Here is a 9,219-nt window from a genome sequence, read left to right as displayed (position 1 = left end):
GAGAACAAAGACCACAACAAATCCAGCCCGGCCAGAGAAAGCACCCGCGGTATACATCTCACACTTACCCTGGCTCCCACATTGAAAATTGAGAGGCTCCCGAAAATCTGCCCACACCCATCGTTAAAACGCAGTACAGCGATGAAGAAAATACTGCGCAAGTGGTGTACTAGGGGCCGCCGTTCCACACACATCCATCGCTTTTATATTACAGTAGTAGGAGCTCTGTTCACAACATCGTCCTCTCTAGCTTAGGCTTTCCAAAGATATCTTTAGGCTCAATTTCATCCCGTTTATTCTTTATGCTTCATATGTCATCCCGTTTCCTTCCTAATGCTTTCCTCATTTTCAATATCATCTTGTACACATTTTCAATTCAAGCGTGGTACTGGATGCCATCTTTGCAATAAGTCCGCTCGTCACATTCCATCCATGCTGGATATTCCACCGTAAGTGCTATTATTGAAAAGTGCAAGCCTTTGGGGACAACAACGACTCAAGTCGCCAACGCTCTGTTGACTCAATAACTGCAGAGATCCAAACTTCCCCTGGCATTAACGTCGGCACAAAAACTGTGCGCCGGGAGCTTCGTGGAATACGGCTTTCTACGGATTTAGATGAAGATGTCATAAAAGCTCCCGTAGGTCTAATGGTCAGTTATCCCAAAACTTTTGTACATATAGTGTACATATCGTGTGTGTGTGTGTGTGTGGAGCTCGCACTGAGAGAGGAAGGGGCGGCAGTCATCAGATTCCTCAGAGAATCTTTCCGGACTGGAGAGCCAGACGGGTCTGACTTCTTTCTGAGGGAGGAGCAGGAGCCAGAGGCGCTTCTGGTGCCGGAGCTGACGATGAGGCCGGCACAGGGGTTTCAGCTGACTGAGAGGGGGGGGTGGCTGAGCCCATGGCTTGAAGCTGTCCGGTGACGTAGTTGACCTGAGCGGTAACTGTGCCGCACACCGCTTCACTGCGCTGGGAAGCTTCTGCCACAGCCCGACGCACCTGTTCAATCTTCTCCTCCTGTTGTCGGAGCCGACGCTCCTGCACTTCGAGGGTAGCGAGCACGGGGAGTCCTGCTCTGCTGTGTCCATCTTGGCCAGATTGTTCTATCAAGAACACAGAGACTGGCCCACACAAATGCAGGCAGGCAGACAGTAACCAGTGTGACGCTGCCATCCCCAAGCATCTTCAAGCTCCCACGGTATGCGGGCATCACAGCCCTGGAGCCATACCTAGCTCAAGTGAAACTGGTAGCAAGTCACAACCAGTGGAGCACCCAAGACACTGATGCCCATGTTGCCCTGGCGCTCGAAGGGAATGCGCTGCAGGTATTGCTCGACCTTATGCCGTCAGAACAGCAGGATTACGAGACACTGGCCGCTGCTTTGGTCAACGGGTCTCTACTGACAGCATGCGAGACCGACTGGCCCGCCGGCGCCGCCAAGAGGGCGGGACCCTGGGAACCTATGCAGCAGACGTGCACTTCTTTGCACATCGTGGCTACCCCACCTTTGATCCAGCAGCTCGTGACGAGTTAGCCCTGAGTGCCTTCATCCAGGGGCTCACCCCAGAGAGGTTGAAGGAGCACCTCCGCATCACGGCACCTACAGCCTTCAAGACTGCATTGGAAGAGGCAGAGTGGGTGGAGGCTGTGATGGCCCCACACAACCAACCAAGACCCCGAGTGCGTCAGGCTGAGGTCCACGCAGATGAAGGAGACGTCGAAAGAGGGGTCGTCTGCCAGGCTTGTCCGTCACCACGCCGAAAGCAACCAGGCCGATGCCAACCACCCTTCAGACCCTGGTCGCCTCGTGATCCATGCTACCGCTGTGGAGAAGCGAGGCACAAGGCCCGTGACTGCCCTGCCCCTGCACCACGACGCCGTAGCACTCCCCAGTCGGAAAACTAGAATGGGGTGGCACCGCGGGGAGACTGCTACCCAGCCGACCGACCATATCCCCCATTAAGAACTCTTCCCAGATCGGCAGAGTGGGCCACGCACACGGTCTCTCTCTTTGTTGCTCCATTGGTGGACACCGCTGCTGGGCCCTTGTGGACACAGGGTCCACCATCTCCATTGTGCGTCCAGGGGTGCTGCCAGAGACAGAGTGGAGGCCCACCACCCGTAAAATCAGAACTGTGACTGGGGAACTAACCAGCATGCTGGGGAAGAGAGCACTGCAGGTGCGGGCAGGGAAAGTTGCAGCCACCCACGAGTTTTGGTTGGCTGAAATACAAGACCCTCGCATCATCGGGCTGGATTTGCTGACTCGCCGGGGGGCTCTGGTCGATGTGTCGAGTAATGCCATTCACCTTGGCACAGAGACCCTGGCCCTCCGGCGCCGTCCAGAGAGGAAGGTGGGACGTATCCACATCCAGCCAACTCCACCTGTCACCATGCCGCCGCCGCCCCCATCTCCACTGCCAACCGAGGGGATGACGACACTGCCTAGCCCACCAACAATGACGACGACCCTCATCGAGGCTACCGTTCCTCAGACACCCTCGCCGGACACTGTTGCCGCCATCCAGAAGCTGTATCAGCGGAGCAGTGAAGGGCTGGACCCTCAGCAGAGTCAACAGCTGAAAGACCTGCTCCAACAGTTCGCTGAGATTTTCGCTGCACGCGAAGAGGAGTGCACCCAGACCAACCTGGTGCAGCACACAATCGACACTGGTACAACCCCACCCATTAGACTGCGACCCTACCGGTTAGCGCTTGCCAAGCGTGAAGCTGCAGAGCGGATGATTCTAGAGATGGCTGCGGCCGGGGTGATAGAGCCATCCAATAGCCCTTGGGCCGCCCCTGCCATCCTGGTCAAAAAGAAAGATGACACCTGGAGGTTCTGTGTGGACTTTCATCGGCTGAACAATGCAACTCGCAAGGACTCCTACCCCTTGCCCCGCATTGACGACGCTCTGGACCACATCGCAGGTTCACAGTGGTTCAGCTCACTTGACCTACGGAGCGGTTACTGGCAGGTGGAGCTGGCACCAGAAGCCAGACCCAAGACGGCCTTCACCATCGGTCAGGGACTCTGGCAGTTTCGTGTGATGCCCTTTGGTCTCTGCAATGACCCCGCCACGTTCGAGAGACTAACGGAGAGGGTGCTGGCTCACATTCCCCGCAACCGGTGCGTGGTTTACCTTGATGGCCTTCTGGTTCATGCCGCTGACTTCGAGCTTGCCCTAGAGAACCTCCGTCAGGTCTTCCCAGCCATTGGGGGGGCGGGCCTGCGCCTGCACCCCAAGAAATGCCACCTCCTTCGACGTGAGACCAAGTTTTTGGGCCATGTGGTGGGGGCAGAGGGCGTGGCCCCTGATCCTACTAAGGTGGAGGCGGTCGAGAAATGGCCAGTTCCGCGAAACGTCAGCGAGGTGCGCAGCTTCACGGGGCTCGTCTCCTACTACCGACGTTTTGTCCGCAACTTTTCCTCCGTTGCCAGTCCCCTACACCGTCTCACCGAGAAGGGACGGGAGTTCCACTGGGACGACAACTGTGCAGCCGCCTTTGCCCGGCTCCGCACCGCCTTGATCACTGCACCCATCCTGGCCCTTCCTGATCCTAAGTGCCGCTTCATCGTGGACACAGACGCCAGCAATGTGGGGCTGGGGGCCGTCCTGTCTCAGGAAGTTGCTGGGGGAGAGAGAGTGGTGGCTTACTACAGTCGTGTCTTGAGCTGCCCTGAACACAATTACTGCATTACACGACGCGAGCTCCTGGCGGTGGTCGCGGCGTTCAATCATTTTCGCCCCTATCTCTATGGCCAGACCTTTCTCCTGCGGACGGATCATGCGGCCCTGATCTGGCTGCTCAGCTTTAAGGAGCCCGAAGGCCAGGTGGCTACGTGGATTGAGGAGCTGCAGAGCTACGACTTTGAGACCCAGCACCGAGCCGGGCGCCTGCACAGCAATGCAGATGCCCTCTCCCGTCGTCCCCGCAAGGATTGTAGACATTGTGAGCGCCAAGAGGAGCGAGACAGAGCAATCCTCCAAGTATCCACCACGCGGCAGGTTGAGCCAGAGGAGGCGTGGCTGATGGCAATGGACAAGCAGGAGTGGCAAACAGCGCAGGATAGTGATCCCACCCTGGCCAGGGTGGGACAGTGGGTCGACGCCAAGGCACACCCCCACTGGCAAGCTGTCTCTGCCATGTCGGTGGAGACCAAGGCCTACTTTTCCCAGTGGGCCACCTTGGCCCGGCGTGATGGACCGTTGTACTGAGTCTGGCAAGCGCCGGGCCGGGGAAGAAGTGTGTGGCAGTTACTGGTGCCCAAGGACTGGCGCCAACGAGTGCTACGGGCAGCCCACGGCTCGGTGGGGGCAGGTCACTATGGGGTGGCAAAGACGCTGAACAAACTGCGCCAACGGTTCCACTGGGCCGGATGCAGGCATTACACTGAACTTTTTGTGCACTGTTGTGATGCCTGCACTGCCAAGAAAGGACCAACCAGACGCTCCCATGCCCCTCTACAACAAGATCAGGTGGGGGCCCCCCATGGAACGGGTCGGTGTGGACTTTCTTGGCCCATTTCCCACCACAGACAACGGAAACCGGTACGTCCTTGTGGCCATGGACTACTTTACCAAATGGTCTGAGGCGTATGCGGTCCCAGACCAGAGCGCTGCCACTACAGCCGAGCGGCTGGTGTGTGAGATGTTCTGTCGGTTCGGTGCGCCCGAAGAAATACACAGCGATCAGGGGTGGAACTTCGAAGCACAGGTATTCGCTGAGGTGTGTCAACGCATGGGGGTGAAGAAGACCAGGACCACGCCCCTCCACCCCCAGAGCGACGGACTGGTGGAGAGGTTCAATCGAACGCTCACAACACAACTCGCTATTGTCACCTCACGGCACCAGCGAGACTGGGACTGTCATCTACCCCTGGTCCTGTGGGCGTACCGGTCGGCGGTACAAGAAAGTACCGGGTGTACACCGGCCGCGCTCATGTTCGGGAGAGAACTGCGGACCCCTGTGGACTTAGCCTTTGGCACGCCCCCGGGTACTGACCTTCCCAAGATACCCGGTTTCGAGTACCTGCGGGACCTCCAACAACGTCTGGCCGAGGCACAAGTGTTTGCTCGGCAGCATCAGGAACAGGCAGGTGCAAAAAAAAAAGCGGGCATATGACACTCGTTGTCAGGGCCGCTCCTTCACCCCAGGAGCAAAGGTGTGGGTCTTCAACCCAATCCGGAAGAGAGGAGTCTCCCCCAAGCTCGCCAGCCAGTGGGTGGGGCCCTGTGAGGTGTTGGAGCAGCTTTCAGATGTTGTGTACCGGGTGAAACTGTGTGTCCGGGGGCGGGTGGTAGTTCTGCACCGGGACTGTTTGGCACCTTACCGCCCCTTGGCTGAAGAACCTGTAGATCAGTTTAGCCCATCCGGGACGGTCCCTCCTACACCCACAGGCCCTACCAACCGGACAGACAGTGGGGAACAGGGACCCGTGACCCCGCGGCGGCGGAGACGGCTTCCCCTTCGCTATAGGGACTTTGTTGTCGGCTGAGGACAGGCGACACGCTGGAGGGGGTAATGTAGCGAAGTTGCTACCCCGTCAGAATTGTGCCAATTGTCCTGGTTTACCCATCAGGCACTGCGTGCAGATTGTCAGTTGTTATTAAATGTTTTGTAAGTGTTTTATGTGGTTTTATGTGTTTATGTGATTACTATGTGTTGTGGTGTAATTGTAGTTGTCATTCTGTTGTGTTGTGTAACCTTGGAACTGAAACCCTGAACAACTTTGTTGTTCGAGTAGATGACCCCCATGTATTGTAACACATTTCTGTAAGTTCTTGTTTCTGTGTGAGTTCAATAAAGGGGCTGCAAAGTTACCTTTGTCGTTGCTTCTACGTTCGCCACAATATTCTTACCTTAAAAGGGAAGGGGGTGTAGTATCCCACCTTTGACAATTAAAGCATTTACCAGTGTTGGAGCCCATCGGTAAGGGGCCGCTATATATATACGTGTGTGTGTGTGTGTGTGTGTGTGTGTGTATAGATATATTACACACACACACACACACACACACACACACATATATATATATATATATATATATATATATATATACTACTTTCGGCTCCTCCCGTTAGGGGTCGCCACAGCGGATCATCCGTTTCCATTTCTTCTTGTCTTCTGCGTCTTCCTCTGTCACATCAGCCACCTGCATGTCCTCCCTCACCACGTCCATAAACCTCCTCTGTGGCCTTCCTCTTTTCCTCTTTCCTGGCAGCTTCCTATTCAGCATCGTTCTCCCAATATACCCAGCATCTCTCCTTCACACACATCCATCGCTTTTACAGTACTTGCTGTACCAGCGGCGTACTTGCTGTACCAGGGGCGTACTTGCTGTACTAGTAGCTCTGTTCACAACATCGTCCTCTCTAGCTTAGGTGCTCAAAAGATATCTTTGGGCTCAATGTCATCCCGTTTATTCTTTATGCTTCATATGTCATCACCTTTCCTTCCTAATGCTTTCCTCATTTTCAATATCATCTTGTACACATTTTCAATTCAAGCGTGGTACTGGATGCCATCTTTGCAATGAGTCCGCTCGTCACATTTCATCCCTGCTGGATATTCCACCGTCAACCAACTGTAAGTGCTATTATTGAAAAGTGCAAGCCTTTAAGGACAACAGCAACTCAAGTCGCCAACGCTCTGTTGACTCTGCAGGGATCCAAACTTCCCCTGGCATTAACATCGGCACAAAAACTGTGCGCCGGGAGCTTCGTGGAATATGGCTTTCTATGGATTTAGACTAAGATGTCATTACAGCTCCCGTAGGTGTAATGGTCAGTTATCCCAAAACTTTTATACATATAGTGTACATATTGTGTGTGTGTGGAGCTCGCACTGAGAGAGGAAGGGGCGGCAGTCATCGGATTCCCCAGAGAATCTTTCCGGACTGGAGAGCCTGACGGGTCTGACTTCTGAGGGAGGAGCAGGAGCCAGAGGCGGTTCTGGTGCCGGAGCTGACGATGAGGCCGGCGCAGGGGTTTCAGCTGACTGAGAGGGGTGAGTGGCTGAGCCCATGGCTTGAAGCTGTCCGATGACGTAGTTGACTTGAGCGGTAACTGTGCCGCACACCGCTTCACTGCGCTGGGAAGCTTCTGCCACAGCCAGACGCACCTGTTCAATCTTCTCCTCCTGTTGTCGGAGCCGACGCTCCTGCACTTCGAGGGTAGCGAGCACGGAGTCCTGCTCTGCTGTGTCCATCTTGGCCAGATTGTTCTATCAAGAACACAGAGACTGGCCGACACAAATGCAGGCAGGCAGACAGTAACCAGTTCTCAGGGTCTATAATTCGGTCCAAGGGTCAAAATCCAGAAAGGCAATCAGACAGGCAGCGGTACAAAATCGGCAGGCACAAGGCTTCAAGAACCAGGCGGACTAACAAACAGGCGACGGTACCAAAACAGGAGACTGAGACTCGGAAACCAGGAACGAAACAGTCAGACACGGGGATACTCTCTAACATGAAATGCTGGAATGCTGCTCTAGGAGACAAGACAATCTGGCACTGACACACAGGGGAGCACTGGTTAAATACACACAGGAGGGAAGGGATAGCGAGGCACAGGTGAAACACATAAGGGCCGGGACAGGTAATCACACGGGGAACAGGACGTGAACACAGAGACAAGACTATCAAAATATAACGGGAAACTGACACACGACAGACCCTGACAGGTCTTTGTTCCAACCAAGCAGTTACACACCTCATTCTATTAGTCAACCAATAATCTTTGCTAAGGACCTTGATTTGTAGACTCAGGTGTGTAACTGTAACGGGGGCAGTCCTATGGTGTTCTATGCTGCTGGTTACATAACTCATTGGTTGGAACAAAGACCTGCAACCACACCGGACCTTTCTGGACCATGTTGCCTATCCTTGATGCATACAAATTGACAGATAGCGAACAGGCTTCAAGAGAAAGTCGGAGGCTGTAGTGAAGTTGAATGCTCTTTAATGTTGTCGTCATCCCCATGAAAGAATACATTTGTAAAAGTGAAATGACACAGAAGATGAGACCAGTTACTGTATGCTATATAACTCATATTATACAGCCACAGACATAAAACAGGCTACAGTGTTCACATAGTCCATTAAAGTGACATGGAAATAGCTACACATAACTTGTAAATATCTTGCAAATAATGTACACTACCTTCACCAGCTTCAAAACAAACAACACTGGCATATTTGCTGCCGGAAATCACGATCAGGGAAAAGAGGCAAACAAAGGAGACTACTGTTTAGTGTAGAAGATTGAACTCTGAACTTGATGAACTTTAACATGTTTAAAAAAAACGTGCTTTAAGATTACTTATCTGTTTTACTCTAATCCTTTATGAAGCTGGTGAAACTTATATGATTGTTGACACTGTTGTTGATTGTATTCTTACCTTAAAAGGGAAGGGGGTGTAGTATCCCACCTTTGACAATTAAGGCATTTACCAGTGTTGGAGCCCATCGGTAAGGGGCCGCTATATACATATATATATATGTGTGTGTGTGTGTGTGTGTGTGTGTGTGTGTATATGTATATAGTATATGTATACACACACACACACATATATATATATATATACTACTTTCGGCTCCTCCCGTTAGGGGTCGCCACAGCGGATCATCCGTTTCCATTTCTTCTTGTCTTCTGTGTCTTCCTCTGTCACACCAGCCACCTGCATGTCCTCCCTCACCACGTCCATAAACCTCCTCTTTGGCCTTCCTCTTTTCCTCTTCCCTGGCAGCTTCCTATTCAGCATCCTTCTCCCAATATACCCAGCATCTCTCCTCCACACATGTCCAAGCCATCTCAATCTTGCCTCTCTTGCTTTGTCTCCAAACCGTCCAACTTGAGCTGTCCCTCTAATATAATCGTTCCTAATCCTGTCCTTCTTCGTCACGCCCAGTGAAAATCTTGGCATCTTCAACTCTGCCACCTCCAGCTCTGCCTCCTGCTGTCTTTTCGTCAGTGCCACTGTCTCCAAACCATATAACGTATCTGGTCTCGCAACCATCCTGTTAACCTTCCCTTTAATGCTTGCTGGTACCCTTATGTCGCAAATCACTCCTGACGCTCTTCTCCACCCACTCCACCCTGCCTGCCTGCACTCTCTTCTTCACCTCTCTCCTGTACTCCCCGTTACTTAAGACAGTTGACCCCAAGTATTTAAACTCATATGCCTTTGTCACCTCCACTCCTTGCATCCTGT

This window comes from Lampris incognitus, unplaced genomic scaffold (genome assembly GCF_029633865.1).
Source record: "Lampris incognitus isolate fLamInc1 unplaced genomic scaffold, fLamInc1.hap2 scaffold_130, whole genome shotgun sequence".
Classification (NCBI taxonomy): domain Eukaryota; kingdom Metazoa; phylum Chordata; class Actinopteri; order Lampriformes; family Lampridae; genus Lampris; species Lampris incognitus.
This window is presented reverse-complemented; position numbering follows the sequence as displayed.